The following is a 23,464-nucleotide window of genomic DNA, read 5'->3' as shown; positions in this document are numbered from 1 at the left end:
GTGTTGTGTGTGTGAACATTTTCCTGCCTAGAATCGGCCCAGATTTTGAATCCCTCCTCACTTCCTTCATGACTCATTTCTTACTACTCCACTAACTCCTAGTGTGGCCTTGGAACAAGCCCCTCACTGCTCTTTGGGTCTCAGTTTCCTCCTCCATAAAATTACAGGGTTAGGCTTATGTTAAATCCCTCCCAAGGCTCCTTCCAGCTCTGACTTTTTGTATTGTACTCTGTCCTTGCCCTACTCTCCTCATATTTTTTCCAGCAGCCCATTGTGATCTTAAAACATGTATAACAACAAACTCCAAACACCAGTGTGGGGAGGGGGTGAAGCTTGTGGGTGTGTTCCATCTCACACCCTCTCATACATGCCTGAGACTGTAAGTGGGTGTGTTGGGGAATGCAAGTTCCTGCCTGCAGTGTCTCTGTGTCCCAGGGTGTTTGGGTGTGTTGCTACCAGGGAAAGCTGCGTCTGGGCTGGCATGCACCTGCAAGCCTGCATCTGCAGAACTCTCTGGTCCTGGCCCACTTTGAGCCTCAGTTTCCCTTTCTGTAAAATCAACAACCCTGAGCAAACATTTATCTAGCTCTAAAAGTCTGTATTCTGTGCTTTGAGGTTCTTCTCAGACCTGATGGTCTATGTTGAAAGGTTCTAGCTCAGAATTTCTTTTTTCTAAGACCTCTGTCAGTTTTGATACTGTCTGCTCTAAGGTCCCTCTGAGCCCTGACATTCTCTCTTCCAAGGGCCCTCCCTGCTCTGACATTCTCTGTTCTAAGGCTGCTTTCCTGGCTCCCATACTCTGTATTCTATGATGTTCTCTGACCTAGCTGACATTTCTCTAGCCCTTCCTTTAAGCACCTCCCCTGCATTATCTCATCTTATTCTTACCCCAACAAGGAAAGCTGGTAGTGCTGGTATGGTGCCCATTTTAGAGGAAGGAAATCATCCCAGATAGGCTGCAGGAAGTGCCTGTGGTCACACACCAGGAACAGAGTGGGTGCCCAGGCCTCTCCTCTCCTGCCTTTGGGCGTCCCCTACCTTCTGCTAAAGCTCTGGGTCGCAGTGTCTGAGCCGTCCTGTAAGCCTGTCATCCCCTGTTCTGTTTCTCTGTTTATCTCTATTTTTCTGCGTGTCTCCCTTGTTCTGGCTGCCTGTGTCTCTGTCTGTTTATCTCTCAGTGTTTTTCTCTCTCTCACTGTGTATGTCTCTGGAGGAAGCCTCTTTCCCGCCCCGGTTTCCCCCTTCTCCTTCCCTCCCCGATTCCCCCCTTCTCCTTCCCTCAGACTCGTCCAGTACGGGATGTCCAGACCCCGGACCTGGCCCGGCCCAGGCGGCCTCCTCGGGGCAGCCCCAGCCTTGGCCAGCCCAGCCCAGCCCGGCGGCAGCGGTTCCAAGTTGCTAGGAGACAAATATTTAGCCACAGACACCGCAGCGCTGCGAACTGGGTCTCTGGGCCACGGCAGCGGGAGGGAAGGAGGAGGGGCCGGGGAACAGCCTGGGAACAGCTTAGTGTCGGAACTGGAGGAAGGCACACTGACACACAGACACCGCGGCTGGATTCACCCGCAGAGACAGTCCGAGATGCTCAGAGACACCAAGCATTAGAAAAGATGCGAACTGCGGGAGAACGGGTCAGAGAGACAGGAAGGCACCGTGAAGGAGACCCAGAAACCCAGAGAGAGCCAGAGACTGTCAAAGAGAGAAAGCCACACAGGAAGGCACCAGGAAGGAGACCCAGAAACCCAGAGAGAGCCAGAGATTGTCAAAGAGAGAAAGCCACACAGGAAGGCACCAGGAAGGAGACCCAGAAACCCAGAGAGAGCCAGAGACTGTCAAAGAGAGAGACACACAGGAAGGCACCAGGAAGGCGAGACAGACAGAGACACAGTCAGAGAGAACCAGACTGTCAGACACACACACACACACACACACACACACACACACACACACACACACACACACACACACACACACACACACACACGCACGCACAGAAATGACAGAGACACAGAGAGCCAGAGCCAGAGGCAGTAGGGGAGAGACAGAACAGAGACAGAAACTAGGAGTTGGAGATAGACAGACAAAGTCAGAAAGGAACCATGGACAAACCGGGGCTGGAGAGAATCGGACCCCGAGGAGCAACAGGGAGATGCGGTGGGGGGCCAGGAGCACACTGGAGAAAATTGGGGGGGGGGGCATTGAGGAAGAGCAGTTATGGAAATAACTGAAGGGGATGAAAGGAGGGCCTGGGGAGAACGGGAGGGGGCTACTGAGGTGAAGAGCCGACATGGGGTCAGCCCTGCTCCATTTCCGGTCTCCAGGCCCCCTCCCTGTCTGTTCCCCCATTGTGACTACTGGGACAGAGGGCATCCGGCCGTGAGGTTATGTAACCAGGTGAGGCGGGGCTCTCTGTGACGTCACCGGAGGAGCTGGCGAATCCCGAGACTGAGAGGAGCTCAGCCTGCTCTCCGAGCCCTCGCTCTCCGAGCCCTCCCTCCCCACAGCTCCCAGTCCCACATAGGAAGGTCTAGAGCCCCTGGAATGGAACACCTTACCCCTGATTCTGCATTGAACCTTGGCCCTGGCTCCATACCGAATCTTCATTCCATCTTGATCTCTAACCTCATCTCCAAACTGAATTCTGACACCAACCTTAAAATGAACCCTGACCTGTTCCAGACTGACCTCTGATCTTATACTGACCCTTAAATCTGGCGCCCAGACTAAAACTATACTCTGAGGTTCCATTGAAACCTAACCCCAGACTGGTCCTGACCCCATCCCTAGAATAAGCCTAGATTCCCAGACCCAATCCTGACCTTGACCCCAGACTGGTTCTTGACCTTGGCTCCTAATTCAGTCCTTACTCCTGCCTGGACACTCACACTAAACCCTGATCTCAGCCCAAGACTGTCCTTTACACGGAAGCCAGAGTGAACTCTGACCTTACTCCCAGATTTGAGTCACAACCCTGATTCCAGACTGAGAGCCCTGAGCTGGCCAAAGTCAGACGATCCAGACCAGAGACCAAAGCAGGATTCTGACTCTGGGATGAATCTTGCCTCCTGTTCTAGATCGCACAGAGAGTGAACCCACAGTCCTGCTTTAGAGTAGGAACTCAACATTTCATTCGAGTTTAGGTGCCTTTAGGAAGGGAGGGTACGAAATATGCTTTAATCCAGCAACTTGAAAATAGGTCCAAAAATCATCTGAAAACCAACCGAGGGAGGATGGGTTGAGATGGTTTGGGTCTCTCCCTGTGGTAAGGGAGGAGACTTTTAAGTCACCTGGGCTGTTGTGTAAGGGAGGCTGTGGGGGGTGAGTGGTGGGACAAAGGTGGGTTTGGGTCAGGAAATGGGGCCATAAATGATGCAATGAGGCAGGAAGAAGAAAGCTGCTTCCTAAGTTACCTAACTGGTCCTGCTCAGTAGTTGTGAAGATCAGCTGTTACTATTTTGTTGAAGGGTTCCAAGTGATAGGAGGCTTGGAGAAAGTCCCAGACAGTTTCTCCTAATTACAACTTTGTTTGACCCCATTTCCAGATGGAGAGCCTGATCCCTTGTATATACTGAACCTTGATCCTCTAAGCTCTGGTGGAACCCTGACCCCAGACATCCATCTTATGGATGAACCCGAAGAACAAAAGGAGCCCGATTCATCACAGACAGAGCCCTGCCCTGCCCCCGGAGCTGGAGCAAACTCTGTCATGATCAAGCTGACCCCTTACTGAGCCCTGGCTCTGGATCCACAAAGGTTTTGAGCCCTGGTCTAGGTCCATATTTACCCTTGTCTCTGGCCCCAAACTGAACTACACTTCCTCAGCTTTGGGATGAACCCAGATTTTGGAATGAGCCTGCTTCAGAGTGAGTGTTGACCTTGGACCCAAACTAAACCCTGATCTCTGACCTTGGCCCCACACTCAGCCCTAATCTCTGACCTCAGTCTGGACCCTGGCTTTAGGTTTGGACCAGTCCCTCTAATTCTGGACCCAGATTGAGCCTTAACTGTCTCTAGGTAAGTGTGGCCACCCAGTCTGAGCCTTATTTCCAGCCGTAGACTGAGCCCTGAGCTTAACTTAAAACCTGAATCCTTGACTTTGGCTTTAGGCTGATCCTTGGACTTGAGCCCTGACTGACTCCAAATTGAGCCTTGGCCCTAGCTCCAGACAGCCCTGACTCCAGCCTTGGATTCAATTCTGACCTAAGGTTCAGACTGGATCTATATGAAGCTCTGACCTCTCCCCTAGAACTGGACCCTGAATCCCAGACAGTACCCTGATCACAGCCCTAGCTCCTTCTCCAGACTACACAGGAGCACTGGTCCTAAACTCAGCTGTGATTCCAGAGCCAAAACTTGAGAACCCTGACTGATCATGAGCACAATGTGTGCTCAAGGCAAATGGTATGACATGTTTCTGCCAGTTAACATCTTACAACAAACTGGTGGGAGTGGGAGGATATGAGCTGAGAGACAGTGGGACATAAGGCCACATGGAGGCAGAGACACTGCGACCAGCCTTGGTCAGTCTTGAAGACCCAAGGTAACTTCCAGTCTGCAGTCAGGGATGAGTGCTGTTGGGTGAGGGAGAGGGCAGGGAGGATCTTACCTGTGATATGGTTGAAAGCTAGCTACAGGAGTGGGAGGAGGCTACTTTCCTGTGTTAATGAATTATCCTTGTGAAATAGCACCAAACTTAGTCATTACTATGATGCAGAAGGAGTCCATGGTCCTCCAGCACCTCCTTAAAGTCAGTGCCTCAGAACAGCCCTGTCATCCCTTCCCAGTTACAATTCTGCCTAACACCATCTCCAGACTAAGCCTGGGTCACTGCTCTGCACTGATTCCTGACCCTGATTTCCTAGATTAAAACTCCCCCAGCTCTGGATTGAACTTAACTCTAGTCTCAAATAGAAACCTGATCTTGGCTACAGATGGGCTTTTTCTTTCCCTCCCAATTGTCAAGTAATTTTTTCTCTTACTTCCTCTAACTATGAAAAGAAAAAAAATAAACCCTTGTAACAAATAACTCATAGTCAAAATAAATTCTTACATTAACTGTGTCCAAAAACATGTCTCATGCTGTATATTAGTCCATCACCTCTCTGCCTGGGGGTATGAGATGCTCTTTATCATCCTCCTCAGGAGTCACAGTTGACCATCTCTTTCAAAATCGCTTTTCTTTACAATGTTGTTGTCCTTGTATAAGGTGTTCTGATTCTGCTCATTTCCCTCTGCATCCGTTCATACAAATCTTCCCAGGTTTTCCTGAAACCTTCCCCTTCATCATCTCTTCCTCTCACACTCATATGCAGTAACTTGTTCAGCCATTCCCTAATCGATGGGTATGAGGTGGAATCTAAGAGTCCCTGAACCTGGAGTGGTGGTGTCTTAGTCTTGAACCCTGGGACTCCAGGCTTAGCTTTGACTGGGCCTCAGACTGAGCCCTAACACATGCCCTGCATTTAGCCCTGACTTTCCAAAAAAAGGCCCTGACTATAGACTGATTTTTGATCCCGGCTTCCGTCTACAAATTGATTCTAGCTCAGGAAAGAACCACACTGAAACCCCAGACTCAACCTTAAGCCCAGAGTCAGAACTCACCCTTTTGGAAAATGTAGCAAAGAGGGAAAGAAAAAAAAACAAAACACCTGCTTGGATAAGTATGAAATGTGTCCAAAAACCAACTTCTTCAATTCATTTAGTGAGAAAGATAGAGACATCTTGAAACACAAGGCCAGAGTGGAAGACGAGACTCCAGGACACCAGCCCTAAAGACCCAAGGACAATGAGAAGTCACCAGCAGGAGAGCTTTGGAGTAAGAACCCAAGCTAGGGAGAATGCCAGGGAGTGTGGGTGGGGTTAGAAACTGCTTATTATTTTAACTAATTACCCTTGCTAATCAGGTAGTAAACTGGTTTCTCTGATACTGAAGAAGTCCCTGCTTTCAGTGCCTTCTTAATATGGTGGCCCTTTGACAAAGGCCCAGTGCTCCCCCTTTAGTTACACCCCTATTCTACCTCATCCCCACTTTGGGCCTTGACCTTGGTTCTACAATGAAATCTAATTTGAGCCCTGACACTGGTTCTTCACTGAGTTCTGGTATCAGCTGTAAACAGCTCTTCAGTTCTACATGGAGCCTTGACTTTGTCAGTGGAGCCCAGTTCTGGAATAACCAGGACCCCTGTTACAAACACATCCCTGAGGCTAGCACCAGTATCTTGGGGCCCAGAATGAGCCTAGAATGTGATCTTCATGGTGAGAGCTGGCCTGAGCCCTAGTCTGGTCCTCAACCTTGACCCCAAGGTGAACTCTGAACCCATAGCCAGAGCCTATTATTTGGGCACCTCTGACAAGGTATACAAAATATGTCCAAAAATTAACTTGCAGCAAATTCAGGTGGGAGATGGGAGGGGTGGGGTGGCAGGAAGCAGCTTGTGAGAGGAGACCCAAGGAGGGAGGAGACCCCAGGACACTACTGAAGCTGATAGATACCATGGGTATCTGTGGGGTGAGGGAATGGAGGCAGGGCCAGGCCATCGAGAAGCAAGGGTGAAGTGCAGTGAGGGGGTGGGACTGAGAGGAAGCTATTTCCTATTTTAGTTAATTATCTTTGGCAATTAGTGTGAAGCTCACTGATGCTCTGGTGGCTGAAGAAACTTTCAGGCAAAGCCTAGGACAGCCAGCCTCAGTGGTACCTCCAGTTGACCACAAGCCCAGAATGGGCCTTGAGCCTGGCACCATACTGAATCCTGATCCCAGCTGAGTCTTGAATAGGGGACCAGACTCTGACTCCAGTCTAAACCTCTGCTCTGGCCTCTCTGACCAAGTCCTGATCCCATATTTGTGGGGAAATCCATACTCCAACTCCAGACAGTGCCCTGACCCCAGACAAAACCTAGATGTTGAGGCCCACTCATCTTTGACCTTTGCTTTATCAGGGACCTGAAGCACCAATCTGACCATATTCCCCCCTCATTCTACCAACCCAAGTGTCTCCCTATCATCTCTGAGAGAGAACATAAAAATCTCCTTTTTGTCTTTCGAGGCTTTCTTGACTTGGCCCCTCCCTCCCTTTCCAGTCTCCTTATGCTGGTCACGCACTTGGTGATCCAGAGATCTTTCTCACACCTGACAGTCCATCTCCTGCCTGGGCATTTTCACTAGCTGTTCCTCAAGGCTGGGACAGTCTCCTTTCTCACTTCTCCCTCCTGGTTTCCTTCAGGTCTTAGCTAAAGCTTCATCTTTTGCTGCACTCCTCCAGGTTCCTGTAACTTAGTTGTTTTCCCTTTGAGATTATATCTGCTCTATCTTTCACATAGCTTGTTTGTGCGAAGTTGTTGGCATGTCTTGACTGTGAGTTCCTTGAGGGCAGGGACAGTTTTTGGTTTTGCTTATTGCCTTTCTTTGTATCTCCAGGGCTTAGCAGAGTGCCTGGCACTCTGGTAGGTTGGTGACACACCGGACAGATAGCTGGACCCAATGATAAGAAGATGCCAGTTAAAATCTGACTTCAGATACTTAACAGCTGTGTGACCCAGAGCAGGTAACTCAACCTCTATTGGACTGTGTTCTCCTCCATACAATAAGGGATAATAATAGCATCCACCTACCAGGCTTGTCATGAAGTTCAGATGAAATATTTGTAAAGTGCTTAGCATGGTGCCGCTACGTTTGTTGCTGTTCAGTCATGTCTGACTCTTCTTCTGCCAATTGGGGTCTCCTAGGCAAAGATATGGGGGTGATTTGCTATTTCCTTCTCCAGTTCATTTTATAGATTAGGAAACTGGTTACAGATTAGGCATTCTACAGATTTAGGTCATTTTACAGATTAGGCAAATATGGTTAAGTGACTTGCCCAGGGTCACAAAGCTAGTGAATATCTGAGGCAGGATTTGAATTCAAGAAGATGAATCTTGCTGACTTCAGACCTGGCGCTCCACCTACTAGGCCACCTCCCTTCCTGGCACATAGTAGGTGCTTATTGACATGACTTGGAATGAACTCCATCTACTTCCATCTGACCCCTAGGCCCAGACTGGATCCTAACCTCTGACTCCTGGGCCATTAAGGCCTGCTGTTGACCCTACTAGACCTCTGACTTAAAAGGCAGGATTTACATAATTTTGGCACCAGAAGAAAAAAGGACAAAAAAGACTTTTGAGTTTAGTAAAAACTAACTTAAGGAATTTAGTTGAAAGGGGCAGAAAAGCCTCAGAGCTCAAAGTCACATCCGTTAGACAGTGAGTCCTTTAAGGACAGGGGATTTTTTTTTGTAGTTTTGCCTGCCTGATACATAGTAGGTGCTTCATAAATACTTACTGTCAGAAGCCGGGACATGCTGGCCTTGAAGACTCCTGTGTCCCAATGAAGCTGCTTCCAGGGATGCTATGGGGAGAGGGAGGGAGGGAACAACAACAAGAAGAATGAATCCTTGGGGTGACAGGAGAGAGTAGAACTGGCTTCTTCAGCTTTCAGACTGGTGGGAGGACAGAGGATAGTGCACTTGAAGGCAGGAAGACCCAAATTCATATCTTGCCTCAGTTACTCACTGTGTGACCAGGAGCAAGTCATGTGACATTGTTAAGCCTTGGTTTCCTCATCTGTAAAATGGGTATAATAACAGCCCCTACCTCACAGTGTTATTGTGAGGACCAAACAATTCTTTGCAAACCTTAAAGTTCTATCAGAGCTAGTGCTTACTATTATTTAATTATTTGAATTAATTCTGTGTTAAGCTCAGTTCTTTCTCAGAAAGAGTCCAGGTGCTGCAGGTGCTATCTAGATTTGAGGGACCTGAGCCAAAGCCCCAGTCACCCTGTCTATCACAGTTATAACTTTGTTTACAACCACCTGTGACCTGGTCCTACACTAAGCCCTGATCTCGATCCTAAACTGAGTTCTGAGCCTGGTCTCCACCTGACCCTTGACCCTGGCTCAAGACTAAGCTCTAAGCCCAGACCTGGAACCAAATTCTACTCCAGCTCCAGACTCTGACCTGACCCCAGCACCCAACCAGAACTCAGGTCCTAGACAAATCCTTGAATCCAGGACATGATTGACCTTTGATCCCTGATTCTAGACTGAGCCCTAACTTCAGCCCCATAGGAAGCCTTGACCCCACAGGCCCTGGATTATGCCCTGAGCCCAGCTATGAAAGGAACTCTGATTCAGTTTAATGAGCATTTACCTTATTATGTGCCCGCTTCATCCCTGACCTTGGGCTAAGTGCTAGAGATACAGAAAATGTCTGCCTGTTCCTGTTTGAGACCCATCCCCATAAAAAACCCAGAACACAGTCCCTGGCTGCAGATGAAGCCTTGAATCTGGTTTTAGACCAAGCCCTGACCCTGGTTGCAAACTGAATCTGGACTTTGGCTAGCTAGCATCCCGAGCACTAACTTCAGCCTTGGACTGAGCCCTTCCCATGGCACCAGACTGGGTTCTTGACTTTGACCCCAGATTAAGTCCTAAAATCAGATCTTGGACCATGATCCCTCAGTCCCAGACTGAGCCCTCAAGATTTAATCTGAACCCTGCTGCTGGCTTCCAATCCATCCATCTCCTTTGCTCTTCCAGACTGGTGTCCTCCCTATACCTCCACACACCAGGTTCAGCCTAGAATGCCCTCCCTTCCTTTTTCTTTCTACAAAGGTCTTGATGGGCTTCTTAAACCTTCTCCAGGGAGGCCTCTCCACTGCAGTCCAACCAGTTGACCTCTCCTTCCTGAACTCCCAGGATGAACCCCTTCTTGGAGTCCTGGAAGGTTCTCAGAGGGCTCTGGGGATTGGGGAAGCTTGAACTCCCTCCCTCCATTACCCCTTCAATGGGCACAGAGTTTAAACATCTGTATCCCCAGAGAGATCACCTAGTCCACTGCCCTCCTTGGAAAATGAAGGCCTGAGAAGGTAAGTGGTTTATCCAAGGTTATCTAGGTAGTAATTGGAAGGACTGAGATACACACAGTATCTTCTCACTCTAGCAGCTTTTGACTCAATATCTCTCTTTATATGGAACTGAGAGGAGGGATAGAAATTTGGGGTAAGAGGACTAGAGATGGGAATATGGAGCTGAGAAGATACAGATGCGGAAAAATGATAACAGTGGAAATAAAAGAGATTCGGGAGAAGAAAAAATGGGGTAAAGAGGTTCAGGATAGAAATGGAGGGATGAAAAGGGCAGAAGATAAGGACGGGGGGAAGAAATGGGGATGGCAGAGAAGAGAAATGGAAAATGAGGGGGAAGATGGAGGATGGGAGAATGTGGGATGGAGGGACAGGGGAGACAGGCTAGGGAAATGGGGTGAGAGAGACCGCAGTGCAGGGATAGAGAGAGGATTTAGGGCTGGAGAGATTTCGGAGGGATGAGCCAGAATGGACAAGGAGGCTGGAAGGCTGTGTGAAGGGATGGGGAGCCCGAGATGGAAAGAAGGGGGATGGAGAGGTGGGGCGCGGGGAGCTGCGGGTCTGGGCGGGGGAGGGTGTCGTGAGCAGCGCCGGGAGGCTCAGGCTGAGGCCTCCAGGGCGCTCCCCCCTCCTCCCCTTCCGCTCCCCGGAAGCGCTGAGTCGCTTTGCCATATCTGGCGGCGGCTATTTCAGGCGCTGCTCGGAGCGGCGATGTTATTTTTAGGCGCCGCCCGGGGTAAAAATGGATCGCCCCTCACTCCGTGCCGGGGCGCGCGCTCGTGCGTGGCCCCGCGAGCTTTGAGAACGCGCGCGGGGGTCCAGGCTGCAGGAGGGGAGGGACACGCGCCCCCGATCCCCTGGACCCCCGACCCTCTATTCCCCGCCAACGCGAGTCACAGCACCGACGAGCGGGCGGAGCCAGGTGTCGGGGTCCAGGGGCAAAGACCCTGTGTGGAGCCAGGCCTGGAGGGCTGGGAGAAGCCGAGGCCTCACGCCGGAGGCGGACCCCATTTGGAGCCAAGGTCGAACCCTGCATGGAGTCAAGGTCAGGGCGTCGGGAAGTGGACCCTGCGTGGAGTTAGGGTCAGGGCGTCGGGAAGTGGACCCTGCGTGGAGTCAAGGTCAGGGCGTCGGGAAGTGGACCCTGCGTGGAGTCAAGGTCAGGGTGTCGGGAAGTGGAGCCAGGGCCGGGCGCCAGGAGGAAGACCCTGAGTGAAGCCCGGCCCAGGCCACCGGGAAGTGAAACCCTCATGGGTCGGTACCCCGGCGCCCGGAGGCTGCTGCTGCTATTCTGTCCGCGGAATATTCCAGGGCTCGGAGGAAGCTTCTCTCCTGGGTTGGGGGCCGAGTTTGGGGCTTGGTCGCACCACCCCCTCGTGGTCCCTCTGGGGATCGCAGACAGAAGCTTGGCTCGGGTCTGGGCGGGGGGGAGGGGTGCTTAGGACTCCCCTTGCTAGTGGATCTGGAGAGAGAGAATTTTAGAAGTGAGAACTGTCTTAAATTGTATCGCCTGAAATCTGTCAGCCTAGTAAACCCGCAGAATTCTAGAACCCTGGAACCACAGAATTAGATAATGCTGGAATCAGGCTCGGACTCCCAGAATCATACAAAGGTCATGAGGAATCTTACATTCTTGGAATCTTAGAATCTCAGACTCGCAACCAAAGGATGTTAGAATCTTAAACTCACAGAATCGAAGAATTCTGGATTGGGAGTCCCGAAATCGTAGAGTGTTAGCATCAGACTCAGAATCAGAGATTTAGAAAATTTTAAAATCATAGCCCTAAAGAATCACAATCCATTAAGAGCCTCAGATTCATCATCAAAAAATCCTAGAATTTAAGACACAGAATCACTGAATGTTAGAATCTTAGGTTAAACATTTTAGACTCATAGGCTTAAAGAATTCCATCATCTCAGAGCCCTTGAAAGGTGGAACTGAACCACTGTGTAGCTAGACAGTTGAGGGTTTTGTAATCTGTACCCCAGACCACTGAGGGGCGCAGAATTCTAAAATGCTAGAATCAAGTGCAGAGAATTAGAGAATGTCTGAGTCTCCAACTCATCGCATCATAGAATCCAAGAATCTTGGACTCTGACTCAGAATCAGAGAATTCTCCATCCTGGACTCATGAGATCAGAGAATTTTAGAGGCTTAGGCTCAAGGAATCACATGACCTGTCACAATCTCCGATTCTGAATCAAAGAATGTTAGAATCTTCTAGTCTCAGAAGTTAAAAAAAAAAAGTTTTAAAATGTTTAGACTCATAGGTTTAGAATCTCGGATTCTCAGAATGTTAGAGTCTCAGACTTGGAATCTTGGAAGTACAGAATCATAGAATTTCAGGCTCAAAACAATTGAATAACAGTTTGAGAGCTGGAAGTGACCTCATGCATGAACTATGCATTAAAAAAATCCCATGATAAGGTTGCCGGCAAATGGTCAGCCAGTTTCTACTTGAAAGTCTTTAACAAGGGGGAAGTAGGGCAGCTAGGAGGTGTAGTGAATTGAGCACAGGCCCTAGAGTTGAAAAGATTTGAGTTCAAAACTGACTTCAGACATGAACAAGTCGCTTTTAACCTTGATTGCCTCAAAAAAAAAATAAATAAATAAAAGAGGAAACCAAACCCACTACTGTTCAAGGGATCACTTTCCACTTTGGGGTAGTTCCAATTGTTAGGAGATTTTTCCGAACATCAAGCCTAAATCTGCCTGTCAGAATCCCCAACCCCCGCCCTCCAGCCCTCCAACTTGCTTGAATTCCAGTTTCAAATGGAACAAGGCTAATTCTCCTTCAAAGTACAGCCTTTCACCTCCTGGAAGATCATGCTCACTGATCCACTCCCTTCTCCAATCTCCTCCAGGCTAAAGAATCCCAGTTCTTTCAACCCAGGCTCCTGTAATATGGACTCAATGCCCTTCATTCTCCTTCACCCTCCTGGCTACCATCCGCTGGACACTCCCCAGCATAGAATCTTAGACTTGGAGAGTTTGGCTCAGAAGCTCCCAGAATCTTTGTGTGATAGATTAGGAGGCTTGGAACTAAGAAATGCAAAAATTTCATTCATTCAGCCAACAAATATCTATTTAACTGCTGAATGCAAAGCACTGTGCTTTTTATCACCGAGGGAGATGCGCAGTCGGGTAAGACCCAGTCTTTGCTATCATACTTCCCAGTCCAGCAGGGACATAAAACCAGCAGAGGTCACTTTTATTAGATGATAGCAACTAGCATCTATATAGTACCTACTATGTGCAAGGCACTTTACCAATAATTATCTCATTGGATCCTCCTAAGAACCCTGGGAGGTTGTCCAGTCATCTCCAACTTTTCATGACTCTCTTTAGGATTTTCTTTGCAGAGATACTGGAATGGCTCACCATTTCTTTCTCCAGGCAAATAAGGTTAAGTAACTTGCCCAGGGTCACTAACTAGTAAGAGTCTGAGGCCAGATTGTAACTCAGGAACTCCTGGACTATCACTCTATTCCCAATGCCACCTAGAAGCCCACTGAGAGGCAAGAACTGTCATTATCCCCATTTTACAGATGAGAAAATAGAAGCAAATAGAGGTCAAGGGATTGAGCCTTGGTCACTTAGCCAGTAAGTGCCTGAGGCAGGATTTAAACTCAGATCTTTTTGACTCCAGTTTCAGGGCTCAATCCACTGCACACCCTAGGTTTTTAATTTTTCTTGATAGGGGGTGATGAAGATTGATTGGAGGAGGTAGAACTTGAGATGGACTTTAATGGATAGCTTAGGAAATCAGCAGGTAAAGAGAAAGAAAGAGTAAACACCAGGGGACAGAGGGAGCTATCCAGTTGACTTAGGGTATAAAATTTTGGAGAAAAGAATATAAGACAAAACTAGAAATGAAGGGTGGCCATCAAATTGTGAAAGGCCTTGAATAACAGTCAGAAGAAATTTCATTTCATTTCATAGGCAACATGGGTCCCTGAAGCCTTAGAAGGTCATAGAGTGGTAGCACAGGCTCAGAACTATAAAATGTTGGAATTGGGCTCGGAATCCCATGGCCATATATCAGAGATACATCACTGTACCATCAAACTGGGTGATCTGGCCTCCACCAAAGATGACTGTATTCCCTCTCGGGTTTGGTAGAAGGTGGTGAAGAAAGTCTTCTGCTAAACCATTCATCCCCCTGCAGCCAACCAGATGAGGCACCTCTGGGAATTTTGCTCTTCTGGTCCTTGCCTGACAAACAACGTCCATCCCTGGTCACATTCTTGGATCCTTTCCAGCATAGTAAACTCCATTAGAGATGAAGGTCTGTTGGCTTTGCTTTCAGGAATTCCACGCCTGGCCCTGGTGAGGAAATTGAGGAAGATCAATATTCAAGTCTCAAACTGATAAAGAAAATTCAATTAAAAGATGTGACTGCTAACTGAGATGGCTACCTCACAATCGCAAGATGAACAGCCCACATGTCATTCAATTGACTAGAATACACTAGAATGTTCTAGTAAGAGAACCTAAGGTCTCTTGTTCTCATACATTTGCAATTGTTTGAATATATGGTTTGCAATACCTTTGGACTATTCTGGAGCCCTTGAGGTTAATTTGACAAGATTTAGTTCCACAAATATATGACAGACTCGCTTTCTCTTTCTACTAGAAAACTTGAATTATAATTTAATGCACAAAAGCTTTTTTTTGTGGCATGGACCCCCTGGGCAGTCACAACTATGGTTTGTTTCCTACGTTCCTTTTTTTTTTTTCTTGAAGGTAGTAGGGGTTAAATGACTTGCCCAGGGTCATACAACTAGCTACTGTCTGATTCAGGATTCCAATTTAGGTCCTCCTGACTCCAGGATCAGTGTTCTATGTGCTAGTATGTTGGTTACATTCCTAATGGAAGTAAGTATTCAATTTCAGTCAAAGGGAAAATACAGATATAAGTTTCCCCCTATTCAAGTTCAAAGACAACTGCCCCCCCAAAATCTATCCCCCAGTTCTTTAGGACCTTTGATTTAATGCAAGCTTTGCGTGGACATAGGATTCTCTGGTCTCCCTTTCAGAGAGTCTGCAAATCTCATTTTTTTTCCCCTGAAAGCTACAGTTCTTGACCAGTAAGGGCTTGATGGCCAACAAGTGTTCCAGGAACATACATAATTAATACATGTGTGTTTTGTAATAGATCAGAATGCTAAACGCAACACAGGATGACTCAGTTTACTTGCTTCAGACTGGAATGGGTCCCTTGAGGGACTCAAGGGAGAATCTCAGAGTGCTGGAACAAAATTTGTACAATCAACAAACGTTTATCAAACATCTTCTCTGTACCTGTCACCAAAGATACAGATAATTGATCAATTGTCATTTATTAGGGGCCTAAATGATCAGAAATCACATTGTCTCTGGCCTTAGACATGGCGTTCCAGAATCAGCTTAAAAGATACAAGGGTGATTAGAGATCACTTAGTTCAGTCTCCTTATTTTCAAGATGTGTAAACTGAGGTCTCAAGAGAGGAAGCAAATTATCGCATGTATATATATATAATATATATGTATATATATAAACACACATACACATATACAGACACATAAAAACTCCAGATCTGGGTTTTAAATATGTGTATACATGTGTATATACATATATGTGTATATGTACATAGGTATGTATATCTGTGTGTATATATGTATATATAGGCAGTGTGTATATGTTTGTGTGTATATATCTCTGTCTGTCTGTCTATCTATCTATCTATCTATCTATCTATCTATCTATCTATCTATCTATCTATCTATCTATGCAGCTAGGTGGCACAGTGGATAGAATGCTGGGCCTGGAGTCAGGAAGATCTAAATTCAGTCCAGCCTCTGACACTCACTAGCTGTATGATCCTGGGCAAGTCACTTAACTTTGTTTGCCTCAGTTTCCTCATCTATAAAATGATCTGGAGAATGCAATAGCAAACCATTCCAGTATCTTTTTTTGAAATTAATTAATTTATTTTTAGTTTTCAGCATTCATTTCCACAAGATTTTGAGTTCCAAATTTTCTCCCCATCTCTCTCCTCCCCCCACCCCAAGACACCATGCATTTGAATCTCCCTTCCCCCAATCTGCCCTCCCTTCTATCACACCCCTTCCTTCCCTTATCCCCATTTTCTCTCTTTTCTTGTAGGGCAAGATAGATTTCTATTCCCCATTACCTGTATTTCTTATTTCCCAGTTGCATGCAAAAATAATTCTCAACATTTGTTCCTAAAACTTTGAGTTCCAACTTCTCTCCCTTCCTCCCTCCCCACCCATCCCCACTGAGAAGGCAAGCAATTCAATATAGGCTATACATGTGTAGTTATGCAAAAGACTTCCATAATAGTCATATTGTGAAAGACTAACTATATTCTCCTTCATCTTATCCTGTCCCCCATTTATTCTATTCTCTCTTTTGTCCTTGTCCCTCCCCAAAAATGTTTACTTCTAATTACTCCCTCCTCCCATTTGCTCTCCCTTTTTCATCCCCCCAGCCCACTTATCCCCTTCTCCCTTACTTTCCTGTAGTGTAAGAAAGATTTTCATACCAAATTGAGTGTGCATGTTGTTCCCTCCTTAAGCCAAATGTGATGAGAGTAAGCTTCACTTTTTCCCTCTCACCTCCTCCCTTTTCCCCTCCATTGAAAAAACTTTTTCTTACCTCTTTTATGAGAAATAATTTGCCCCATTCCATTTCTCCCTTTCTCCTCCCAATATATTCCCTCTCACCCCTTAATTTTATTATTTTAGGTATCATCCCTTCTTATTCAACTCACCCTGTGCCCTCTCTCTATATGTATGTAATCCCTCCAACTACTCATATACTGAGAAAAGTCTCAAGAGTTGCAAATATTATCTTTCCATGTAGGAATGTAAACAGTTCAGCTTTAGTTAAGTCCCTTATGATTTCTCTTTCCTGCTTACCTTTTCATGCATCTCTGGATTCTTGTGTTTGAAAGTCAAATTTTCTATTCAGCTCTAGTCTTTTCATAAAACATGCTTGAAATTCCACTATTTCATTGGATGACTAATTTTTCCCCTGAAATATTATACTCAGTTTTGCTGGGTAGGTGATTTTTGGTTGTAATCCTAGTTCCTTTGGCTTCTGGAATATCATATTCCAAACCCTTCGATCCCTTAATGTAGAAGCTGCTAGATCTTGTGTTATCCTGATTGTATTTCCACAATACTTGAATTGTTTCTCTCTGGCTGCTTGCCATATTTTCTCCTTGACCTGGGAACTCAGGAATCTGGCTACAATATTCCAAAGAGTTTTTTCTTGTCAGACCTCTTTCAGGAGGTGATCAGTGGATTTTTTCGATATTTATTTTACCTTATGGTTCTAGAATATCAGGGCAGTTTTCCATGATAATTTCATGAAAGATGATGTCTAGGCTCTTTTTTTCATGATGGCTTTCAGGTAGCCCCATAATTTTTAAATCGTCTGTCCTGGATCTATTTTCCAGGTCTGTTATTTTTCCAATGAGATATTTCACATTGTCTTCAATTTTTTCATTCTTTTGGTTTTGTTTTGTAATTTCTTGGTTCTTCATAAAGTCATTAGCTTCTATCTGCTCCATTCTAATTTTTAAACTATTTTCTTCAGTGAGCTTTTGAAGCTCCTTTTCCATTTGGCTAATTCTGCTTTTTAAAGCATTTTTCTCCTCATTAGCTTTTTGGACCTCTTTTGCCATTTAGGTTAGTCTATTTTTAAAGGTGTTATTTTCTTCAGCATTTTTGAGTCTCCATTGTTGACTCACTTTTCATGATTTTCTTGCATCGTTCTCATTTCTCTTCCCAGTTTTTCCTCCACCTCTCTTACTTGATTTTCAAAATCTTTTTTGAGCTCTTCCATGACCTGAGACCATTGCACATTTATTTTGGAGGTTTTGAATGCAGAAGTCTTGACTTTTATGTCTTCCTCTGATGGTATGCTTTGTTCTTCCTCATCTGAAAGGATGGAGAAAGATACCTGTTCACCAAGAAAGTAACCTTCTATAGTCTTATTTTTTCCCCTTTTTTGGGCATTTTCCCAGCCAGTTACTTGACTTTTGAGTCCTTTGTCATGTGGAGGGTATACTCTAGAGACCTGTAAGTTCTCAGTTCCTCCAAGATGACACAATTCAGGGATTACTCCTCTTGTGGCCTGTGCTCTGATCTGGAAGCAACCACAAGCTTTCCTGCCCAGGATCTGCGAGTAGAATTCCCTCTCCAGAGCCTCCACCAGCTCCACCAAGCCAGTGCTCCTCCTCAACCCAGGGCCGCCACTCAGGGATTTCCCCAGGGCCTTTAGACTGAGGGCTCCTAAAAGGGATGCTGTTACCTCAGGGACCGCCACCACCTTTGGGCCAGGAACAGACTTTGTTCCCTTCTCACCCAAGTGAAAGTGCTTTCTCACTGACCTTTGAAGCTGTCTTTGGAATTTATGGGTTGGGAAATCTGGGAACTGCAGCTGCCACCTGTGATTCCATGCCCTGAAGCCTGCTCCAGTCTTGTCTGAGCCACACCCCATGGCCAAGGCTGGGCTATGCTCCATGCACTGCACTCTGATCCAAGTCTGGTGCAATAGACCTTTCCTGTCAGCCTTCCAGGCTTTCTTGGCTGGAAATCTCTTTCACTCTGCTGTTTTGTGGCTTCTGTTGCTCTAGGATTTGTTTAGAGTCATTTTTTTTCCAGGTATTTTATGGGCTTTGGGGGTAGAGCTAGAGCAGATCTGTCCTTCTATTCCACTATCTTGGCTCCACCCCCTCCATTCCAGTATCTTTGCCAAGAAAACCCCAAATGGAGTCACAAAGAGTCAGATTTGACTGAAAAGACTGAACAACAATATGTATAACGTCTGGGTGTATATATATGTGTACTGAGCTTTCACCTTATGTTCAGCAAGTTAATAAAGATAATGGGAATTAGTCATAATAATAATGATAATTGCTAATACTTTTATATCACTTACTATGTTCCAGGTACTATGCTAAATCCTTTACAATTCTTATCTCATTTGATCCTCACAGCAACCTTGGGAGGTAAGTGCTATTATTATTCACATTTACAGATGAGGAAACTGAAGCAGACACACAGTAAGTATCTGAAGTACCATTTGAACTCAGGTCTTCCTGACTCCAGACTGAGCTGTCAGGCCATTGCACCAGCCAGCTGTCTGTGTGTTAGAGGGGCTGTGGAAGGACAGGCACACTGATGCATGGTTGGTGAAACTGTAAATTTCTTCAACTGCCCTAGAAAGTAATTTGAAATTACATGAAGAAAGATTAAAATATCCATACTCTTTGACTGAGAGATCCCGCTGTCAGTCATTCAGACAAGAATTAGTAAGTACCTACTCTGTGTCAGGTACCGTCTAAGCCCTGGAGGTACAGAGAAAGGAAAAAACAGGTCCTGCCCTCAAGAAGTTTATAGTCTAGTGAGAGAGACAACATTCATATAACTATGTACATGCAAAATCTATGAAATGTAAGTGTTAGGTAATCTCACTGGTGGGCATTCATCCCTAAAGAAGTCGATGAGAAAAAAAAGGAAAGATACTCCCAAGACATTTATAGCAGCACTTTTTGTAATAGCAAAGAATTAGAAACAAAGTCAATGTCCATTGATCTGGAAATGGCTAAAGAAAGTATGGTACATTATTAATGTGCTGGAATATTATTGTACTATAAAGAACAGCAAAGGGAACAAGTATGGAGAAACATGAGAAGACTTCTATGAACTGATGCAAAAAGGAGTAAGCAGAGCTGGGGAAACCAACAACTTATTACAGTATAAAAAATAACAAAAATCAAACATTGGAACTCTTTGCTGGGACATTTTAATAACCAAGCTTATTAAGAGAAGATGGTCAACTAGGTGGCAAAGCAGATAGGCCCACTGGGCTGGGGGTCAGGGAGACTCATCTTCCTGAGTTCAAATCTGGCCTCAGACACTTACTGGTTGCATGACCCAAATGAGTTGGAGAAGGAAATGGCAAACCACTCCAGTATCTCTGCTAAGAAAATTCCAAATGGAGTCACAAAAAGTTGGACAAGACTAAACAACAACCATATTAAAAGAAAAGAGATAAGAAGACACTTTCTTCCTCTACCCCATTCTTCACAAAGGCGGAGATCTTCAGGTATGGAAAAATCTGTATAGTGTCAGATTTTTTTGACATGTTGGTTGATTTTGCTGAACTGTGTTTCTTTTCCCTTTTTTGGAAAATAATTATTCAATAAGGGATTTAATTTTATTAAGGGATGGCACCCTAGGAGGAAGAGGGATACTTTGGGAAATGTAGGTGATATAGAAACAGAAGATCAAGAAAAATGTATTTTAAAAACTAGACAAGTGTTTTATTGCTATCCCCCCAATTTTGCATTACTGCCATGGCTCCCTCCCTTCACCATAAATAGACATAAACATATACTATTTTGTCATAAAAACAACTCCTAATTTTATTTATTAATTAAATGGGTATTTTTTACTCTCAAATTTATTAATTTCACCTTTAATTTTTAGGATTTTCAATTTAGTGTTTAACTGGTGATTTTTAATTTGTTCTTTTTCTGTTTTTTTCTTATTGCATACTCAATTCATTCATCTGTTCTTTCTCTATTTTATTGATGTGAACATTTAGAGATATAAATTTTCCTCTAGTCAATGCTTTTGTTGTATAAACACTGTGAGGCAAAACAAATAAACTCATTGGTCATATCTGACTTTGTATTCCTCATTCTGCACCTATAGACCACCACCTTTCCACTAAGAGTTGGAGTGGGAGAGGTGGAGTAGAAAGCAACTTTTTCAAAGTCACAAAATAATCCAGGGACAGAGGTAAGGAGCAGATTTCAAGTTTCTGCCTCTATAAATCTTGAGTTTTGATTCAGACTCTAGGGTTGTCCCCTGGCATTAAGCAGATTCAGAGAGCAGATAGCCACACTCTGTGGAGTCAGTGTGTGCAGATATCATAATGTAGCAGAGAGAACAATGAAGGCAAGAATGTATTACAAGAAGCTTACTGGCTGTATGAATCCCTAAAGAAATTATTTAACCTACCTGTACCTCAGATAATAGATAACAGACCCTTCTTCACAAATTGTATGACCCTGGACAAGTCACTTGTCCTTTGTGACTTTCAGTTTTCTCATCCATGAAATGGGGATACTAGCAGCTTTTATCTCACAGAACTGTGAGGATTGAGACAGCATGTGTAAAGTGCTTTGTAAACCTTAAAGTGGTATTATTTTTATCCTGATGAGGTGGGGAGGAGGTAATTTTGCTCTTGGAATTGTACAACTACCAAGTGGTAAGACGTATCACAGGTCATTTAATTCACCCCCTACCTACCCAAATGGGGCCCTCAATGAGTCAGGGAAAGTTTCCCCAGGGCTGAGGCTTCAACTCCCTTCCTATTTTTCCTGGTCTTCCCAGCAGTGGACTCAGAAGCTAGGGCTCAGACTTGTCATTGGAGCTGAGTTGGATGACATCCTTTTTCTTTGGAGGTGGCGATGATGACATCAAACAGTTCCAGGATGACACATAAGCTGTGACCATGGCATCTGCCTGTTCCCACTGGAGTTTTTGCTCCAGGTGACTCATGGTTGAAGAAGTCCCTTCTCTCCTCTCTCCCCACTCCCCCTCCTCCTGTGCCTTCAGGAATACCACTCTTCCCCAGACCCTATCTGTCCCAAGATAGCATCAGGAAAGTGGAACATGGACAGTGAAGTGTGACCCAGTTTAGAGAAGGGAACATAAGAGTCCCAGAGAAGGAAGGGGAGTCTTCTTAGATCACCCAACACCAGGCAAAAGAACAGAGCTAGAACAGACCTCCTCATTTTCCTCAAATGTCTTTTCCTCTGATACTGCCTTCAGCCCCAACACTGGATCGGATATGGAGTAAAGTCTCAGTGAATTCACAGCAGAGTTCTGGAGGGGCAGCTAGGTGGATAGAGTATCAGCACTGAAGTCAAGAGGACCTGAGTTCAAATCTGACCTGAGACACTTTATAGCTGTGTGATTCTGGGCAAGTAAATTAACCCTGATTGCTTCCCAAAAAGCTTTTCTTTAAAAAGTCATGGGGCCTAGGGTCTCATCTTGGCTAGTGACTGGCTAGATAACCTTTCTACTTTCTGGGCCTCAGTTTCCCTATTTGTATAGTGAAAAGTCAAACAAGATTCACTCATATTCACTCATCAAACACAACTGGACACTGTGTGCTCAGCCTGGAGAAGATACAAAGATTAGATAAAAGTGTGTGTGGGGGGATCCCCTGCCCTCAAGGAGCTTATAACCTAATAGAGAGATAGGAAATTGATATGGGTAACTATAATACTCCGCAATTAATGCATGATTAATGCCATGAAGTGGTACAAAGTGTTAGGTGAGGTCTGAGGAGATCAGATCACTGAGATCAAGGAAGACTCCCTGGATGAAGTAGCATGTGAACTGAGCCTTGAAGGATCCTCAGGTTTCTAAGAGGTGGAGATGAGAGGGGAAGGGCATTCCAGGCAGGGGGAAAGGCCTGAGAAAAGGCACAAGGTGCCGAATTTGGGGCAATAGCAACAAGGCTAGTTCAAGTGGAGCAGAGAATGTCTGGGGAAAGTGGGCTACAGCCAGATTGTGAAGGGCATTGCATGTTGAACTGAGGAGTTAGTATTGCCTCCTAGAGGCAAGAGGCAGCCAACCATTCAAACAAGTCCTGAGCATTTGTTAAACCCCTACCGTATGCCAGTAAGGTTTGGGGGGAAGAGTAGGAAGGGTCATGTTCAGAACCTTTGCCCAATAGACACACAAAGCCTCAAGATTGCAACTCTAAGAACCAGGAACATTTCTGTAAATGCCCTAAATGTTTGCAAAGTACTTTCCATCCATTATCTCATTTGAACCCCCGACCTCATGAGGTAGGTATTACTACCGCACTATATAGGCATTAGTACTTCATTTTACAGATGAGGAAACTGAGGCTCATAGAGCCTAAGAATATTTGCCCACGATCACATAACTCAGAGGCAGAACTTGTCCCTGGTTCCAATTCCAGCTGGAGGTCGCTCACTCTGAGGCTTGAACTTTGTGGGTCCCCAGGTTCTGGATGTCCAGAGAGGTTGCGACTTACCTGTGGTCACATAGCTTCTAGGTAGCAGAGTCAGGACTCTCTGGACCCCAGCCAGGGCTCTTTCCCCTCAGCCACACTGCCTCCCCTGTATCCCACTGGCTGCCCTCCCTCCCGCATCTTCTTGGAACTGTCTAGAGTCTAGAGGAGATGGATTTGAGGTGACTCATTGTGGATTATGACCGTGACTATTTTTAATTATGCACAGGGTTTTTTCCTTCCTGAATTTAACCAATAAAGCAGCAAGCAGTTATCTGTTAATTTAGCCCCATGCCCCTGGTTGTCGACTGCCACACCGAGAATTTTGTGGAGGGCATTTAGACGGATCCTGGTTTATCCGCCGGCCTAGAAGGGGATTATCAATGGAGTCACTGCTCCCCCTCCTGACAAGAATCCGCAATTACAGACCCAGAACTGAAAAGGACCTCAGGGGGCCCCAGAGTCCAAGCACCTCATTGTACAGAT

The sequence above is a fragment of the Notamacropus eugenii genome, assembly GCF_028372415.1.
Source record: "Notamacropus eugenii isolate mMacEug1 chromosome 5 unlocalized genomic scaffold, mMacEug1.pri_v2 SUPER_5_unloc_4, whole genome shotgun sequence".
Taxonomy (NCBI): domain Eukaryota; kingdom Metazoa; phylum Chordata; class Mammalia; order Diprotodontia; family Macropodidae; genus Notamacropus; species Notamacropus eugenii.
The sequence above is the reverse complement of the archived record's forward strand: the minus strand, read 5'-3'. Positions refer to the sequence as shown.